This window comes from Carettochelys insculpta, chromosome 27 (assembly GCF_033958435.1).
Source record: "Carettochelys insculpta isolate YL-2023 chromosome 27, ASM3395843v1, whole genome shotgun sequence".
NCBI classification, from domain to species: domain Eukaryota; kingdom Metazoa; phylum Chordata; order Testudines; family Carettochelyidae; genus Carettochelys; species Carettochelys insculpta.
In genome coordinates, this window is record NC_134163.1 from 2109445 (window position 1) to 2127944 (window position 18500).

At 51.5% G+C, this 18500-nt stretch overlaps 1 protein-coding gene across 2 annotated transcripts in view; it reads left to right on the top strand.

Annotated features, from left to right (window-relative positions):
* Positions 1 to 809: 809 nt before the first annotated feature.
* The window catches only part of ADAMTS10 (ADAM metallopeptidase with thrombospondin type 1 motif 10), a 149214-nt gene continuing 131523 nt past the window's right edge, over positions 810 to 18500 (top strand). For both annotated transcript variants that reach the window (XM_074978344.1, XM_074978345.1), the window contains exon 1: positions 810 to 995. The gene's annotated coding sequence lies outside the window, so the exon portion shown is untranslated. The remainder of the gene's footprint in view (positions 996 to 18500) is intronic.

The following is an 18500-nucleotide window of genomic DNA, read 5'->3' on the forward strand; positions in this document are numbered from 1 at the left end:
CATTTGGCTCATATTCCCCTGAATTTCATCTCGCTTAAAACCTACTTGCTTACCGAAATCAGACCTAAACATGCAAAAGTGTCACATGCACCATGGTGGGAAAACATCTTATGTTCTTCTTCTGCTGCATACTTGTAGAATAAATCAACTGGCATAGAAATACTGTACTTACACACCGGTGGATAGTATGGGGAGCACTGTAAACAAGTCACTGGCTGGATGAAATTTCAGTCTGTTACTGACTTCACTTGTGCTTTTTATGTAACCTGTTGTACAACCTGGCAAATACCCAGATGAGTGATGTGCCCCAGGAACACTTCGAGTACCCCACGGGAACATGTACGCCTGGTTGAGAAGTACTGCTCGAGTCTCCTGATCATCAATTATTAAAATTATTTATCATATGTAACTGTCGTAGCCCTTGCTGCACCAGCCAGTCTTGGAGCAGAATCCCACTGTGATGGGCCTGGTGCAAGCCTAGAACAAGTAGTTGGTTCTGTTAATCCAAGTAAGGGATTGAGTGTTTCCTTTTAGAACCCTGAAAGAGAGGGGTTTGATTCTGTAGCAGAAGAGGCCTGCCTTCTGCAGTGATTTCATCAGTCTGGGCAGGGCTTTTATGGCCTTCTGGGGTTTTGATTTTTTTTTTTTTTTTTTTTTGTATATCCCTGGCAAAATTCCTGCGAGAGTGGTGATTTTTTTTTCTCTTTGAGCAGCCCCTATCCATGCTGCTTGCAAGCCACTCTCTCATTACCGCTCACTTCCTGAAAGGAGACTTCTCAGCAAAGCCTCTCAGAGGAGAGCGGCTGGCCTCTGACCGAAGGCTACTCTGCTGTGACTTGAGGAAGGGTGACACCTTGAAGCCTGGAAAGTGTCTGACACACGCAGGAGAGAGAGAAAAAGGAGAGAGAACCTTTTGGCTGCTCCTGGGCAAAAAGAAGAGAAACTGACAGACTAGCAGGGGGAAGCAGACGAAAGAGAGGAAAAAGCTAGAAAAGGTAATACATTCTCTTAACAGAGAAATCTTTGCAGAGGCCACTCTCCAAGGGTGGGCTCATGGGGTTCTGGAAGGGGGGTTTATGCAAATGTTCTTTGAAATCCCAACAGTCTCTGGTTGAAGGAATGAGGCTGAGGAATACGGCTTGCTGGAAAAACATTTATAAGAATGAAAACCATGTTCACCCGGCTCCAACATTCAGAGTTTCCATAAAACCTCCGGGTTGTGTTTCAGAGAGTCTGCAAACAGCAGGAGTGAGCCATCTGCCCTCACTGTCTTTCTCTCTCCCATACACACCAGTCAACCTCTTTTGTTGTGCGGAGTCCTCTGATTGCATGTTTGTTTGTTCTAAAATCTGATTCCCTTTTGCAAAGCTGCTGTGGGGTAAAACTCTTAATTACCAAGATCCTAAGCTGTTATCTGTGCTGCAGAATTGTATGTTCTTGGCTGCCCCTCTTCCTGAGAATAAGCACACATTGCTCTCTTGCTTGCTCTGACTTCAGGGCCTGCCAGGACTTGCTCTCTCTCCTGTACTATGTGGCTTATAAACTGTCTGCCCCCAAAAAGCTACAGACCCGCTAATTTTGTGAGCAGCATCAGGCGTTTGGCAAATTGGGTTGGTCATGTATTTCTTTGCCTTGATTATATTTTTAATTTTCTTTCTAATTTAATCCCCTGGAACATGTTATTTTAAACATCAAGGTAAATATTAGCGATGGTGACATGCCAGCGGATTATCTCATTAGAGCTGTGCTATAAATAGAAAGGAGTTTATAAAATACCCTTGGCACTGGCTTGCCAAAGAACAATCAAGAGAGGCGCTGAATGCTGTGCGGGGCTGAGTGCTGCAGACAGGCTGCTGTCCTCTGACTCTGGCGCCAATGAGGGGTGTGCGGCAAGATTTAAATTTTCAAACTGGGGCCGGTTCAGGGATGTTTTTTTCAGCCCCAGTTTGGTCAGATATCAAAGGGGTTGGAAGACTTGAGTCGTTCTAATCCGGGCTGATGCCTGTTTCCACAGGAGAAGTCTCTCTCTCACTTGGACACACCAGCCAGGGACTTCTATCCTGGGGTTCTTTATTTTTGTCAGTAGCATTTGGACTTTGACTGCTCCAGCTCTGGCATCAGGTGTGCCAGGAGGGTCTCAGGCGCTGTGGTTTCTTTCGGGTTGGATCCAGCATAGAAATATGGAAGCTGTGGGGAAGGGAAGTGACTTCCTTGGGCCATCTAGTAGATTTCCCCAGCCAAAAAAGGATTATGCCATGGAGTCTCAAAAAGCCAAGCAGTCCTGTAGCACCTGAAAGACCAGCCGTTTGATTTATTAGGTGAGCCAGACCTACTTCATCACTTCCCTAGAAACGATTCACCAGTGCTTTTCTCAGTTTACATTTACATGTCTCCATCAATGAAGCTTTCTTGGCTTTTCTTAGGAGACTGTTCCACTGTGTGACAGGTGCACCAACCCTGCACTGGCCAGAGGGTGAGGGACGGGTTTATTGGGTGGGGAAGGCAACCCCCCACAGCCTTGCTGGTCATGCTCCAGTTGCAGCCGTGGTATAAAGGCCAGTCAGTTGGGGCTGGCCACCAGGGGAGGACGAGCTCCTGGCCTAACTTGGGAGCAGCCTGAGCCTGAGGGGGCAGCAACCTGAGCGCAGGCAATGCCCGGCACAGCTGACAGGAGCAGGAAATAGCCCAGGACAGGGAGCCACAAGACAACCCAGTGTGCTTAGTGTGTTGTGGAGGGATTCCTTGCTAAGCTGGTGGTTGGGAGCAACCCCCACCACCATCAGAGCCTTGGGCTGGGGCTTGGTGCAGAGGGAGGGCCAGGATCCCTTACCCGTGCCCAAGGACCCCCGGCAAAGTGGAGCGCAAACTGTTATACGTGTAACTTGGCCGCCGGGACTGACCGTGAGTGACTAGGCTGGACCTGACCGCAAGTGGCTGGACCTGACAATGAGTGACTAGGCTGTCGGGCCTGACTGCGAGGGGCTGGATTCCCTTACCCGTGCCCCAGTGACCCCCAGGAAAGGGGAGCGCAAACTGTTATATGTGTAACTTGACCACTGGGCCTAACCACGAGTGACTAGGCTGGGCCTGACTGCAAGTGATAGTTCGGGCCAGACCACGAGTGACTAGGCTGGGCCTGACCGCAAGTGATAGTTTGGGCCTGACCGCGAGTGACTAGGTCGGGCCTGACTGCGAGTGACTAGGCTGGGCCTGACCGCAAGTGATAGTTCAGGCCTGACCGCGAGTGACTAGGTCGGGCCTGATCGCGAGTGACTAGGTCGGGCCTGATCGCGAGTGACTAGGCTGGGCCTGATCGCGAGTGACTAGGTCGGGCCTGATCGCGAATGACTAGGCTGGGCCTGACTGCGAGTGACTAGGCTGGGCCTGATCGTGAGTGACTAGGTCGGGCCTGACCGCGAGTGACTAGCCTGGGCCTGATCGCGAGTGACTAGGCTGGGCCTGACCGCGAGTGACTAGCCTGGGCCTGATCGCGAGTGACTAGGCTGGGCCTGACTGCGCGTGACTAGGTCGGGCCTGACCGCGAGTGACTAGGCTGGGCCTGACCGCAGGTGACTAGGTCGGGCCTGACCGCGAGTGACTAGGCTGGGCCTGACCGCAAGTGATAGTTCGGGCCTGACCGCGAGTGACTAGGTCGGGCCTGACTGCGAGTGACTAGGCTGGGCCTGACGGCAAGTGATAGTTCGGGCCTGACCGCGAGTGACTAGGTCGGGCCTGACCGCGAGTGACTAGGTCGGGCCTGATCGCGAGTGACTAGGTCGGGCCTGATCGCGAGTGACTAGGCTGGGCCTGATCGCGAGTGACTAGGTCGGGCCTGATCGCGAGTGACTAGGCTGGGCCTGACTGCGAGTGACTAGGTCGGGCCTGATCGCGAGTGACTAGGCTGGGCCTGACTGCGAGTGACTAGGTCGGGCCTGATCGCGAGTGACTAGGCTGGGCCTGATCGCGAGTGACTAGGTCGGGCCTGATCGCGAGTGACTAGGCTGGGCCTGACCGCGAGTGACTAGGCTGGGCCTGATCGTGAGTGACTAGGTCGGGCCTGACCGCGAGTGACTAGCCTGGGCCTGATCGCGAGTGACTAGGCTGGGCCTGACCGCGAGTGACTAGCCTGGGCCTGATCGCGAGTGACTAGGCTGGGCCTGACTGCGAGTGACTAGGTCGGGCCTGACCGCGAGTGACTAGGCTGGGCCTGACCGCAGGTGACTAGGTCAGGCCTGACCGCGAGTGACTAGGCTGGGCCTGACCGCGAGTGACTAGGTCGGGCCTGACCACGAGTGACTAGGCTGGGCCTGACCGCGAGTGACTAGGCTGGGCCTGACCGCGAGTGACTAGGTCGGGCCTGACCGCGAGTGACTAGGCTGGGCCTGATCGCAAGTGACTAGGCTGGGCCTGATCGCAAGTGACTAGGTCGGGCCTGACTGCGAGTGACTAGGTCGGGCCTGACTGCGAGTGACTAGGTCGGGCCTGATCGTGAGTGACTAGCCTGGGCCTGACTGCGAATGGCTGGACCTGACCACGAGTGACTAGGCTGCCGGGCCTGACCGCAAGTGGCTGGGCTCCCTTACCCCTGCCTCGGTGACCCCCAGGAAAGGGGAGTGCAAACTATTATGTGTGTAACTTGGCCACCAGGCCTGACTGCGAGTGATTAGGCTGCCGGGCCTAAGTGACTGGGCTGGGCCTGACTGCGAGTGGCTAGGCCACCAGGCCTAACCGCAAGTGATTAGGTTGCTGGGCCTGAGTGACTGGGCTGGGCCCAAACTTAGAAGACTAGGCCACCGGGCCTGACTGTTGGGGTGGCTAAACTGAGTAGGACTTCTAAGGGAGAGGGCTGCCACGGGTCACAGAATCACAGAATCATAAGGCTGGAAGGGACCTCAGGAGGTCATCTAGTCCAGCCCCCTGCCCAAAGCAGGATCAACCCCCTCATGACCAAGTCATGACCCCTTGGAAGAGGTGTGGGGCAGAAGGCCCCACTGCACACTGAATTAGAGTTTGCAGTGGTGTTGTAGTTGTGTGGGTGCCGTGCCTCCATCAAATTGTAGTCAGGGGCATCTTTTGCTATAGGGAAGAGGGCAATTTCTCCCCAAAACCTTGTTTTTCCCCCTCTCAATTTTTATAGGTCTAAGCGCTTGATTAGCTGTTCCATCGCACCCACCTCCAGACTTTGCAGGGCGTAATACAATGTCTCATATAATGTTCTGTTTGCTGCCACATGGCTGTCCTGCTCTTGTATTTTTCTGAAATGATCCCCTGGTTCTAGCTCTCATTGTCAGAAAGAATTCCTTGCATTAACCACACCAAGTATTTTCCTTGCTCCTGTTCATCCAACTATTCTCACTTATAGGCCTTTAGACCTCCCTGTATGTTCCTTTGCACTCCTTCACATTCAAACCTCCCAGATGCTTGTGTGTGGTTCTCCAGCCCTACTCGCTTCTCATTTCCAGATTGTCAGCTCTCATAGACTTTGCTCATGTAATCTTCTGGGCAAATTAACTAACCCTCGATGGTTTGAGCATTGACCTGCTAAACCCAGCGTTGTGAGTTCAATCCTTGAGGGGACCATTTAGGGATATGGGGCAAATAGATTAAAAAAAATCTGTCAGGGATGGTGATAGGTCTTGCCATGAGAGCAGGGGACTGGCCTCAATGACCTCACAAGGTCCCTTACAGTTCTTTGAGACAAGTATATCTCCCTTTGCCCAGTTTGCACTGGTGGCAGAATACTGGGCACAGAACTGCCCAAACAAAACCCATGACAAAGAGAGCTGGTAGATTCAGGGAGGGCTGTTGGCTTCCTTTAGGTATACAGACCCTCCCACCCTGGCAAGAAATAGCAAGGCACTTTAAACAGCCACACTGAATAACCAGCTGTCCTGGATTTCCTGTTCTTACAGGGTGAAAGTTACCTGTCTTGTCTGTTAGTGCAGGCTGCTGGCCACTAGATGGCATCACCAAGTGCAAAGAACCCAGAGCCCCACAGGCCATAAGCTGGGTCACTGAACCTCAGGCGATGGAGGCCCTTGAGGAGTGGGGTGATGCAGCAGGTGAGGCAAGCTAACACTGTTGGTCCCAGTTGCCCCACAGTGCAGGGGATGGCACACGCCATGCTGCTCGAGGCAGTCTCCGATGATGGAGGAGTCATTTCGTTGACTTCAGCAGGAGCGGTGCTTGGGAAGGGAAGGGAGAATATCTGATGGTGGGATGGTTCCATCCATATCTAAAGCCCATCCAAGCTCCCCCTTCGTAGGAAGAGCCTGTTGCCTGCTTGTCCCTCCCCAGACCAGCTGTGTCCAGGGGCTGTGTAAATCAGGTTAAACCCAATAGAAAGTGAACAAAACTTTCTCTGCTTTGGAAAAGGGTTGAGGCAGATTTGAGTTTTGTGGCAAAGTTAGACTCCAATTTCTGAGTGAGGCACAAGCCAGAAAGAACCCAGCTGAGCTCTCAGCAACACTTACATGGCTGCTAATTAGGAAAACCATCTTCTGGCCTGTAAGCTGATCAGATCTGCCATGGGATGATTCCAACGTGAGAAACACAAAAACCCACAAGGACATTTGCAGAATCAGTTTCCAGAGCTGAATCACATGGTAAAGGGGCACCCCCAAGAGAAGTATTTCTCTTCTTAAGTACCAGTAACACCTTGGATTAAGTCTGAAGGCAGTTTAAATTGGCCCAGCTCCACTGAAGTCAGTGGTATTGCTACATCAATTGCCCCGGCTGAGGATATGACTGTTCTCCAGTGATGCTAGTTGGGTTTTTTTCGGTTTCCCCCAGCCCCATGGGCAGGGAAAGAAGAAGAATATTCAGTGGCACCATTTCTAGTCACTTTCCTTTTCTGTCGAGCGTCCCAGCCCAATGCTATTGCTTTTGGGTTTCCAGCACTTCCATTTTCCATCTTTTTTTTTGTCAGGTCACCAACAGGTTTCTGCTCCTTTTCAGTTGTTTGCGAAACGCGCCTGAATACAGACTGCATGCATTGGTCTGGCTTTGAGTTGGTCTTTTTGCACTACTGGGCAGTCTGCCATTTACTGCAGTGGCACCAGGAAGCCACCCTTCAGTTGAAACTACAACAAAAGGACAAGTTCAAACCCATGTCAGGCTAACAGCACTATAGGCCAGAGCCATGAACAATGATGTCTCATCGGTGACCAGGCACAGACAACTCACTCCATGACCTTTGAGGTGCAGCCACTGCATTAGAAACCCATGTTTGTCAAGTCAAAGCACACACTGCCATAGCTATGAAATCTAAATCATCTGGCTCATATGCGCCTTTCAGGGGAGAGCCCACAAGCAGGGGAGAAAAGGCAAAACCCTTAATATCCCTCACCCCTTACCTGCCTCCTTCAGTTAATGTATTTGATTTGTCAGTTTTTATTGCAATTTTTTTTGCCTCTGTGCTATGTATACTTGGATCTGGACTGGAAATTGTATAGATCTGAAGAAGTGGGTCTGTCCCACAAAAGCTCATCACCTAATACATCATTTTGTTAGTCTTTAAATGCTGCTGTACTCCTGCTTTGTTCTGTTGGAACACAGACTGACACGGTGATGTCTCTCTTACTTTTAATCATTCTTATGGCTCTTCCCTGACCCTGCCCATTTATCAGCATCCTGCTTGCGTGGTGAAACCAGAACTAGACACAGCAGCAATCACGCCAGTGCCAAATCCAGAGTTCTGATAACTCCCCAACTCAAGACTGCCCTGTTTATGTCCTTATGCATTAGCCCTTTTGCATTAGCCCTTTTGGCCACAGCCCAGGGCGCTCCTGTTCAGCTGGTGCCCCAGAGGCCAGAGTCGCTGTCTCCCAGGCTAAAGCCCCATCCTGGATGGATGCCTTCGGCCTATGTCCCTAGAAGTGTGACTTTTCATATGGCTGCCCTCTGCTAATGGATTTAACAAGCATGCCCTGCTCCGGGTTTAAAAGTGGTTCTCTTGGACGTTGCTCACCACAGTCACAGATGAGCACCCACTTTAGGACAGTTGTGCACTCACTCTAATTCTGCTCTGCCTGCTGCCTTGGCATGCCAATGTGCGCATTAAACACTTGCTGTGCTCCACCCACAGGGGGTGAAGTGGTCACCGTATCCTGTTGATGAAACATGCAGGGAACTTTCGGGAGGACAGGCACTGGGGTGCTGTAAGGCTTTCCCCGGGGGTGTGTGCTGTGTGCCATCATAGGACTGGGAATTGACGCTCTTACTCTGTAGGGCTACGTCTACACGTGCAGCCAACATCGAAATAGCTTATTTTGATGTTGTGCCATCGAAATAGTCTATTTCGATGAATAACGTCTACACGTCCTCCAGGGCCAGCAACGTCGATGTTCAACTTCGACGTTGCTCAGCCCAACATCGAAATAGGCGCAGCGAGGGAATGTCTACACGTCAAAGTAGCACACATCGAAATAGGGATGCCAGGCACAGCTGCAGACAGGGTCACAGGGCGGACTCAACAGCCAGCCGCTCCCTTAAAGGGCCCCTCCCAGACACAGTTGCACTAAACAACACAAGATACACAGAGCTGACAACTGGTTGCAGACCCTGTGCCTGCAGCATAGATCCCCAGCTGCCGCAGAAGCAGCCAGAAGCCCTGGGCTAAGGGCTGCTGCCCACGGTGACCATAGAGCCCCGCAGGGGCTGGAGAGAGAGCATCTCTCAACCCCCCAGCTGATGGCCGCCATGGAGGACCCAGCAATTTCGACGTTGCGGGACGCGGATCGTCTACACGGTCCCTACTTCGACGTTGAACGTCGAAGTAGGGCGCTATTCCTATCTCCTCATGAGGTTAGCAACTTCGACGTCTCGCCGCCTAACGTCGAAGTTAACTTCGAAATAGCGCCCGACGCATGTAGACGCGACGGGCGCTATTTCGAAGTTGGTGCCGCTACTTCGAAGTAGCGTGCATGTGTAGACGCAGCTTAGGAAATCAGTGGGACTTGTGCTTGAAAGGAGAAATCAAGACTAGCTCTTTGGTGTCATGGACAATGTGGCCTGGATTCTCTGTGGCTCTGCGCCTTGTGCAGATACTAACACCTGGCTCAGCAGTCGGTGTAAGTGCAGAACCAGGAGTGCTTTCTTGAGTCCTGACACACTCAGAACAAGCAAAGCAGAGCCAGCGACACTGCTGGGGAGCACTGATGCTGCTGCTTGCCAGGGACAAGGAAAGGACAGTGAGGGGGTGGAGGAAATCTGCCTTCACTGACTCCCAAGCAAGGGGTGAGTCTGTGTTTCCTGCCCACCCTGAACCCCATAAACTGTCAGGAGCACAGTGGTGCCATTGACAGTTGCACACAGGGCAGCTTATGTCTGAGGACAGGATGCCAGAGGCACCACTCCATGGAACTGCAAACCAGTGAGCAGGGAAAGACCCAGTTGACAGGAGCAGATGCAGGGGCTGCAGAGCTGGGGTGAAGGCTCTGAGTGCCAAATGCTCTGCCAGTCCTAGTGCTGCCCAGCTGAATGGTAACGACTCAGGCAGGTGTTCGTGGCTCTGGAACCAGTGCAAAGAGGGTTAGTTGATTGTCTTTTGTGGTTGTATCCTAAACCTCTCTTTGTCAGCTGAGACATCAATAAATACCCGGTCCATGTGTCTTGTGTTCATGTACACACACACATGGAATCATAGACTCGTAGGACTGGCAGGGACCTCAAGAGCTTATCCAGTCCAGGCTCCTGGCAGGAGCGGTTAGCGCATACATGTGCCTGATCTCTCGGGCTAGATTTTCTGAGAGTATCCAGGGTCAGATTTTCAAGAGCTCTGTCTCTATGATTGGGTAGCACAGGCTGCGGGCTGGACACAGGTGTAGAGAGATTTACATATGTGGATGGGATTCATATGCAGCCACACGGCCAAAGACAGGTAGACAGTGTACACAGCCAGACACACATGTTTAGGTGGTAAACATGAGCATAGATGGTGCACGCTAATGTAGCTGGCTCGTGTTCATGCACCTATTGATGCACACAAAAAGCACATACACATGCGTGTGTAAATGGAACACAGCTGATGCAGCCCTTGTATGGACGGCACACACACACGCGTAAACGTAGGTGGCACACGCACAAACACACAGCCCTCATCGCATCAGTTTGTGTGCACTCATGCATGCACACACGACAATGGCAGAGCTGGTCGCTCAGTGACTGCCAGCTCTTCTTCTCACTGCCGTTTCGTAAGAGCTGAAGCCAGCGAGGAGTGAAGTGGCTGGGGGCCAGCAAGTCTGGGTCAGATGGAACTGCTCCAAGCCGTTGCGTAACTCCTGTCTGAGAGGGGACCTGCATGGGAACGCTTAGCTTCCTCTCCTTAAAGAAACAGCTGTCTGGGGGCCAGTGGCTCCTTTGAGGGCAGGGCAGGAGCTTCATGTGTCACTCGGTCCATAGCTGGTTAACCTGTGTGGTGTAAGGACAGGGGGTGGGGGGGCAGTAGGGGCAGAGCCTGCTGTGCAAGGTGGGCCAGCCATTGCTGCCAACTCAGAAGAGCTGTCCCCATGAGTGAGTGCCCTTAGCACCTCCCTGAGGATGCTCTCCAAGCCCTGCACAAGGAGGCTGGAGAAGTACGTCAGGACAGAGGAAGAAAGTGGGACACATGCAGTTTAAGTGATTCCCCCAAGATCACACAACAAGTCAGTTGCGGAGCTGGGAAGAGCCCTCCCCCCCTCCCCCCGGAATCTCTCCGCCTTGTCTCTACTGCCTTCCATTACAATGTGCTATCTTCTGCCCCAGGCCTGGGGGAATTAGAGCCCTATTTGCCTGGCTGATGGGGGCTAACTTCACGGTGACCTCTGCGTTTGGTCCCTGCCTGGGGCTATACAGAGCTGTAGGGAGGGGTTCTCTGCTGTGGAGCCTGACCAGGCTTGCCAGGTGCTGAGGAGAACAACCCCAATTGTGCTAAACATCCCTCGCTGGCCACAGTCCCACAGACCCACCATCATTCAGCAGTGCCCAGCTTGGGACTCACCAGTGCCTTCATTGTTCTCCCAGAAAGGCAGGAGCATGCAGCATGCAGGGAGACAGTGGGACGTGAGCCCTACAGAAATGGGAGCCACTTTGAGGGCTCTACTTCAAAGACAAGAGGCAGGTTAGTCATTCCAGGCTTGTTCTAACCCAGCTAATGACTGTCTCTTCAAGTCCCAATGACCTCAGCTGGGCAGACAGGAGGCTCTCTGGCTCCGAGCCCGCTGGTGTCTCCTGTCTCCTCGCTCCTCTTCTGTTCGCCATAGCCTCTGCGTACAGCCCCTTCTGCGTCTGGAGGGAAACTGACTGCAGAACTACCGACCAGGCTGTCGTGGCCTGGCCAGGGGCCATACGGCCACCTGGGTGCCCATGCTATGTCACAGAATGGAAAGGGGTTGAGCAGTAAGTGTGCTGGGGCTGGGGCAGGTGCTGAGCTGCTGCCACAATCAGCTGCTGTAGAAACCCACCGCTGGACAGCCATCTGCCAGAGGAAGGCCACCCCAAGGTGTAGACCCGTGTTCCCTGTATGCTGGGTGCTTCAGCAGCTGCCCCAGACAGATGCAAATGCCGCCCAGCTGATCTGCAGAACACCCACAGCCAGCAGCCCGTGTTTCTATTGGTGGTGCACATCACACATGCCTCAGTGCACAGAACAAAACTACTCTGAGCACAGATGGAAAAAATTAGAGGGAACCCTGGCGTAGGCCCCAGCCAGGCACATGCCCCGTTCATTTCTGGAGGCTGATACTTCGATTTCCCCTGTGCGATGCTATTCCTGGTGAGTAGCAGTGCACTGTCGTGTTCCTCCAACCAAGAACTTGAGGCATGTGAGACCTTCACCATGAGAAGCGAAGCTACTTGGTGAGTCTTGGATTTGGTTAAAAACTCAAAAAAGGGCTCATTTCTCTCAACCAAAAATGAAATTACTTTTAAAAATTCCCATGGTTTCTGAACATTTCACTTCAAACCAGATGCGTCTTGCCCCTCGTCCTGCTGAGTGGCCAATCAGAGTCAGTAGCACAGTGCCGAGTGGCCAGCTGGCGTTGGTCTCTGCGTGCCATTTCACCACACTTCCAAGCCCAGAAGGACAGCCTTCTTCTCCTTTCCAGAGCAGAGGACCCTGATAGGAACTGAGTTTGTCAAGTGTCTGGAAAATTCATGTTTTAATTAGTAATCATCCTACTAAAGAAAGGCTGACGGGGTGTGGACCTTGAGGAGGGTGTTCTCCCAGTGGCCCTTTTTCACTGGTAGTCTAGGGATGCTGTGCAGGTTGGCCACAAGGAATGACAGTCTAGCCACGGACTCCCTTCAGCTACTGCCTGGCCAAGGTAATGGCGGCTCTGGCTTTTGGCTTGCAAGAAAAGGCAATCCCCATTGGAGTAATTTGGCATTTTCTTGGTCACAAATGTCTCAGCTTTCACATATGGGGTAAATGGTCCCTGCTGGTCTCCTCCTTTCATAGCAACACAGAAACCTAGCCAATGGCCTTCTCCAGTGCCTCATTTTCATCCATGGACAAGACCTAGGTCTTCAGAGCTGATAATGGAGAGGTTATGTGATAAGCCGACACATTGGCCTTGCTTGTTATATACTCCTGAGCAGAATGAGCCAGACTGGCTTTGGCACTGCACTCTGGGATGACAAGGAACTACCCTTCCTTCACCTTTGACAGGATTTGCTGTGTCTAAGAGCCATATTTCAACAAAGGCTCAAACCCAGAATTCTTTCTGCCCCAACAGTCATGCGAGTGGAGGGGGCTTGTGTTGAGGGAGAAGAGACTGGGATCATCTCTGGATGAGTCAGTGTCGATCTGGATGAACTCTGAACCTCTCTCCCTGCCAGATCTTTGCTCTGCACCAGTCCCGGGGCCTTTCTGAGTGTGGGTCCTTGCTGCCATTCAGTAGCCACGCTCTGGGTTTGGTCACTAGCTACGGTGAGAGGAGCGGAGCAGCCTGAAGGGACAGTCTGGTTAATGGTGGCTGTTGAGAGGGTGCAAAATCTTCCTTCCCTTCGTTCACCTGGCTTGATGGTGTCTACCCAGGGTGCTGATGGCCCTGAGCTCCTCAGCCTGTCATGGTTTACTGAGGCTCGGGGACACTAAGGCCGTCTGTGCTTCTGCTTTTTTCGGTAGGCACATGAAACCCTCCCCCAAGTGACATAAATTTCAGCGGCAAAAGAGCTGGCAGGGACAGCGCTATGCTGGTGAGAGACGCTGCCCCCCCGACACAGCTACTGCCTCTGGCTGGGGGCGGTTTAATGTGCCAGCAGGAGAGTCACTATCTGGGAGATCTTGCAGCAGTGTAGCTACAGTGGCACAGCTGTACCACTGGGAGGGCCCTGGAGTAGCTGTAGTGCAGGTGATTTGCCTTCGGTGACCCAGAAATTGTGGGACAGAGCTGGGAACTGGAGCCAGGCCCTGTGCGTTCCAAGCTAGTACCTGGACCATCCTCTTTCCAGGCTGTGCCCCTCTCCTCACCCGATACAGAGAGCAGGCTTGGGGCATTAACCGAGCACTCAGGGCCTGGGCTTCTCTGGTTTGGAGAGTGCACCCAGCCAGCACTACCTCTTACTGCACTGTGATGGCCTAGGTCAAGGCCAGGAATTAGCCACTCAGTCATCACTTAGCTAAGATGCTTTGCTTTGCTGAAATACAGGCTAACACGGCTACCTCTCTGTCACTGTTGCAACACCAAAACCAACACCAAAACCACACTCTGGAAGTTCTGCATCTGAGGGCTGTGTGTTCTCCTTTTTACCAGCTGACATCGCACATCAGGGACGGAGGGTCGGTAGAAGGGGGATGGGGAGGGGCTGCTTCACAAGTATTTCCTGCCCCCGAGGTACGCTGGGAGCAGAAATCCAGGTCTGCGTTCATTTCTCTCTCAGTAAGTGAAAGGGACACCTGAGCTCATAACTTGCACATACTGGATGAGAAACCTTGGACCAGCAAGGCCCTGCATCTTTAAAAGCTTTAAGTTCCTCCCCTCTGCACTAGGAGGCACCTTGAATGTTCCTCTTGGGCCAAATTGGAGCCCATCTGCTTTCTATTACCTTCCCATCCAGCTGCTTCCCCAGCCAAAAAGTCAGGCTTTCAGGGAATTCTGTCTGCAGACCTGATGTTGGAATTAGTAACAGTTGTTCTTGCTTGCTTGCTTCCTCCCAACTTCCCCCAAAATCTTTTTTGCCTCCAATCTCAGAAAAGGCTGGCTTGACTCCAGCCACAAGTCCAAGCTCCTCCCTTCTTCTGTGACCCTCCTAGGGTATGTATTTCTGGTGTGGTTGTCTTTGCTGTTTTTAGCAGAGCCCAGGGTCCAAACAGCCTTCTTCTGCTTGCGCCACAACCCCAGAGTTCACACAGCAAGAGCCACCTTGGCACAGACAGCTGGGAGTGTTAGCTCTCTGGTGGCGCCTGCCAAGTACAACGAATTCCTAGGAAAGGAGCAAATTGGAATCAATCCAAGTGAAGCAGGCACGAGACCTGGAGAAGTCACACTGTACCCTGCGCCTCATTACTGCTGGAAATGGTCCACCTCATAAGCACCGAAGGTACTGCCACCCCGACATGCACAGATCTGGGGTCCTCCTGCCCGTCTCGGCCTGTGTATTATTGACATCTTGAAAGCTACATCTTGAAACTGACGTTATGGAAAACTTTATCCATATTAAAGAAATTGAGGAGCTGTTGGCCTTCCAGCTTCTCTCCTCCTCCACTCTTTGTGCTCCTTGTTTGGGGTCTCCCCCCCGGCCCCAGATCAAGGCTCACTGGTGGTCTCTGAAGTGCATGCAGTGGAAAATCAGATGCATTTTGACCAGCTTGTGCATGAAGGAATCAACACTCAGGCCCTTCCCCCACCACACTTCAGGGGAGCTTTTACTGCCCTAATTCCCAACCGGAGGTTCTTGAAACAGACCTTTCTCCAAGTGAGGTCAGGGGTTGCTCTGCAACCTCTCCCAGGCTTTGATGGGGTTGGGAAGGAGGGAGCTCCTAACATAAATCGGGGGGGGGGGAGAGGAAAGAGGGAGGGGACAAGAGGGAGGTCAGAAGTCATGGCCACTGCAGTGCAGGGTCCTGGAGATGCGGAAAAGTGACAGGAAATAACAGCTTTGAGGAAGCTGGTTCCAGAGCGGAAAAACAAGACGAATGAGGAGTGTAAAGCCCAGGGGAAATATCTTTCAGTGGAGAAGCTGTCAGTCCAGAACCCTTGGAAATGGGACAAAGTCTGAGAGCTGGAATCTGCAAGCTTAAAAACGCTGACTTAGGCATGTCAGCCCAGGCTGGGGTTTTATTCCCTTTCTCCCGGGTGCCGTTTAAATCATGCAGCCCACGACGGAATCGTGATGAGCAGATGCTGAAATGTTGTGCAGCTTTGGCTGCATGGTTACGGATCGCTGCCTCCTTACACTTACACTCCATTCACCAGCACAGCAGGAAGGCATGGTGCCATGTGGCACTGGGCTGAATGATGCTGTGTCACTGCCTCATGACCCCACAGCCTGGGCCACATCAGCCTCACGTTATTGAGAGGTGAGGTGGGGAGAGTCCTGCCTACCAGCCCCCACAGTTCTCTCTTCACAGAATCACAGGGCTGGAAGGGACCTCAGGAGGTCATCTAGTCGAGCCCCCTGCATCAAGCAGGATCAACCCCCCCTAAGTCATCCCAGCCAGGACCTTGTCCAGCCGGGACTTAAAAACCTCAAAGGATGGAGAATCCACCACCTCTCTAGGCAACTCATTCCAATGCTTCACCACGCGCCTGGTAAAGAAGTTTTTCCTAATATCTAACCTACACCTCTCCCTCTTCAACTTCAGACCATTACTCCTTGTTCTGCCATCTGACACCACTGAGAACAATTTCTCACCCTCCTTTTTAGAGCTCCCCTTCAGGAAGTTGAAGGCTGCTATTAAATCACCTCTAAGTCTTCTCTTCTGTAAACTAAACAAGCCCAAATCCCTCAGCCTATCCTCATAGGTCTTGTGCTCCAGACCCTTAAGCATTTTTATTGCCCTTCGCTGAACCTGCTCCAGCAAATCCACATCCTTTTTATACTGGGGGGCCCAAAACTGAACACAATATTCCAGATGTGGCCTCACCAGTGCCGAATAAAGAGGAATAACTACTTCTCTAGATCTGCTTGAAATGCTCCTCCTAATGCACCCCAGTATGCCATTAGCTTTCTTGGCTAAAAGGGCACACTGTTTACTGAATATCCAGCCTTTCATCCACCTTAACCCCTAGGTCCCTTTCCATCGTACTGCTGCTGAGCCAGTCAGTCCCCAGCCTGTAACAATGCTTGGGATTCTTCCGCCCCAGGTGCAGGACTCTACACTTCTCCTTATTGAACTGCATCACATTTCTTTTGGCCTAGTTGTCCAATTTATCCAGATCCATCTGGATTCTCTCTCTACCCGTCAATGAATCTACCTCTCCCCCTAGTTTTGTGTCATCCGCAAACTTGCTGAGGGTACAATCCAGTCCCTCATCCATGTCATTAAGAAAGATGTTGAATAACACAGGCCCCAGAACCAAGCCTTGTGGCACTCTGCTTGAAACAGACCGCCATCCAGATATTGAGCCATTGACCACTACCCGTGGGGCCCAACCATCAAGCCAGCTTTCTATCCATCTTATGCTCCAAGGATCCAATCCATATTTCCTTAACTTATGGACAAGAATATTGTGGAATACCGTATCCAAAGCCTTGCTGAAGTCAAGGTATATCACACCCACTGACTTCCCCATGTCCATGGAGCTTGTTTACCTTGTCACAGAAGCTGATCAGATTGGTCAGGCAGGACTTGCCCCTGGTGAATCCATGTTGGCTACTTTTCATCACTTTTCCCTCTTCCAAGTGCTCCAAAATGGATTCTTTGAGGATCCCCTCCATTATTTTCCCAGGGATTGAGGTGAGGCTGACTGGTCTATAGTTCGCTGGACTGTCCTTCTTTCCCTTTTTAAAGATGGGCAATACATTTGCCTTCTTCCAGTCATGTGGTATCTCCCCTGATCTCCAAGAGTCTTCAAGGATAATGGCCAAAGGTTCAGCAATGACCTCTGCCAATTCCCTCAGTACCCTGGGGAGCATTAAATCCAGACCCATGGACTTATGCACATCTAGTTTTTCTAGATAGCTCAGAATTTGTTCCTTCCCCACAGATGGCTGCCCTTCACCTTCCCATACTGCATTGTCTAGGACCGTCATGGGGAAGTTGACTTTGTCCGTGAAGACTGAGGCAAAAAAAGCATTGAGTACTTCAGCTTTTCCGACATCATCTGTCACTAGGTTACCTCCCTCCTCCAGTAAAGGCCCCACACCTTCTCTGATAACCTGTTTATTGTTCACATGCCTGTAGAAACCCTTCTTGTAACTCTTCACATCCCTTGCCAGCTGCAGTTCCAATTGTGCTTTCACTTTCCTGATTACTGCCCAGCATTCTCCAGCCATATGTTTATACTCCTCCTTAGTCAACTGTCCTCGTTTCCATTTCTTGTATGCATCCTTTTTGAGTTTAAGCTGACTAAGGATTTCCCTGTTAAGCTAAGCTGGTTGCCTACCATGTTTGCATTTCTTACTACGCAGCGGGATTGTTTGTTCCTGTGCCTTCAGTAAGACTTCCTTAAAATACTGCCAGTTCTCTTCAACTCTTTTCCCCTTCATCTTCTTTTCCCAAGGGATCCTCCTCATCCGGTCTCTCAGGGAGTCAAAGTCTGCTCTTCTGAAATCAAGGGTCTGTATGTTACTGATCACCCTTCTTACATTTGTCCGGATCCTGAAATCTACGATCTCCTGGTTGCTGCAGCCCAGGTTCCCTCATAAGAACATAAGAACATAAGAATGGCCATACTGGGTCAGACCAAAGGTCCATCAAGCCCAGCATCCCATCTGCCGACGGTGGCCAATGCCAGGTGCCCCAGAGAAGGAGAACAGAAGACAATGATCAAGTGATTTATCTCCTGCCATCCATCTCCTGCCCTTGTTATGAAGGCTAGGGCACCATACTTTATCCCTGGCTAATAGCCATTTATGGACCTAACCTGCAAAAATTTATCAAGCTCTTTTTTAAACCCTACTAGAGTCCTGGCCTTCACAGCCTCCTCGGGCAAGGAGTTCCACAGGTTGACTGTGCGCTGTGTGAAGAAAAATTTCCTTTTATTAGTTTTGAACCTACTACCCATCAATTTCATTTGGTGTCCCCTAGTTCTTGTATTATGGGAAAAGGTAAATAATTTTTCTATATTCACTTTCTCCACACCATTCATGATTTTATATACCTCTATCATATCGCCCCTCAATCGCCTTTTTTCCAAACTGAAAAGTCCCAGTCTCTCTAGCCTCTCCCCATATGGGACCCGTTCCAAGCCCCTAATCATCTTAGTCACCCTTTTCTGAACCTTTTCTAATGCCAATATATCTTTTTTGAGGTGAGGAGACCACATCTGCATGCAGTACTCAAGATGTGGGCGTACCATAGTTTTATATAGGGGAAGTATGATCTCTTTTGTCTTATTATCGATCCCTTTTTTAAT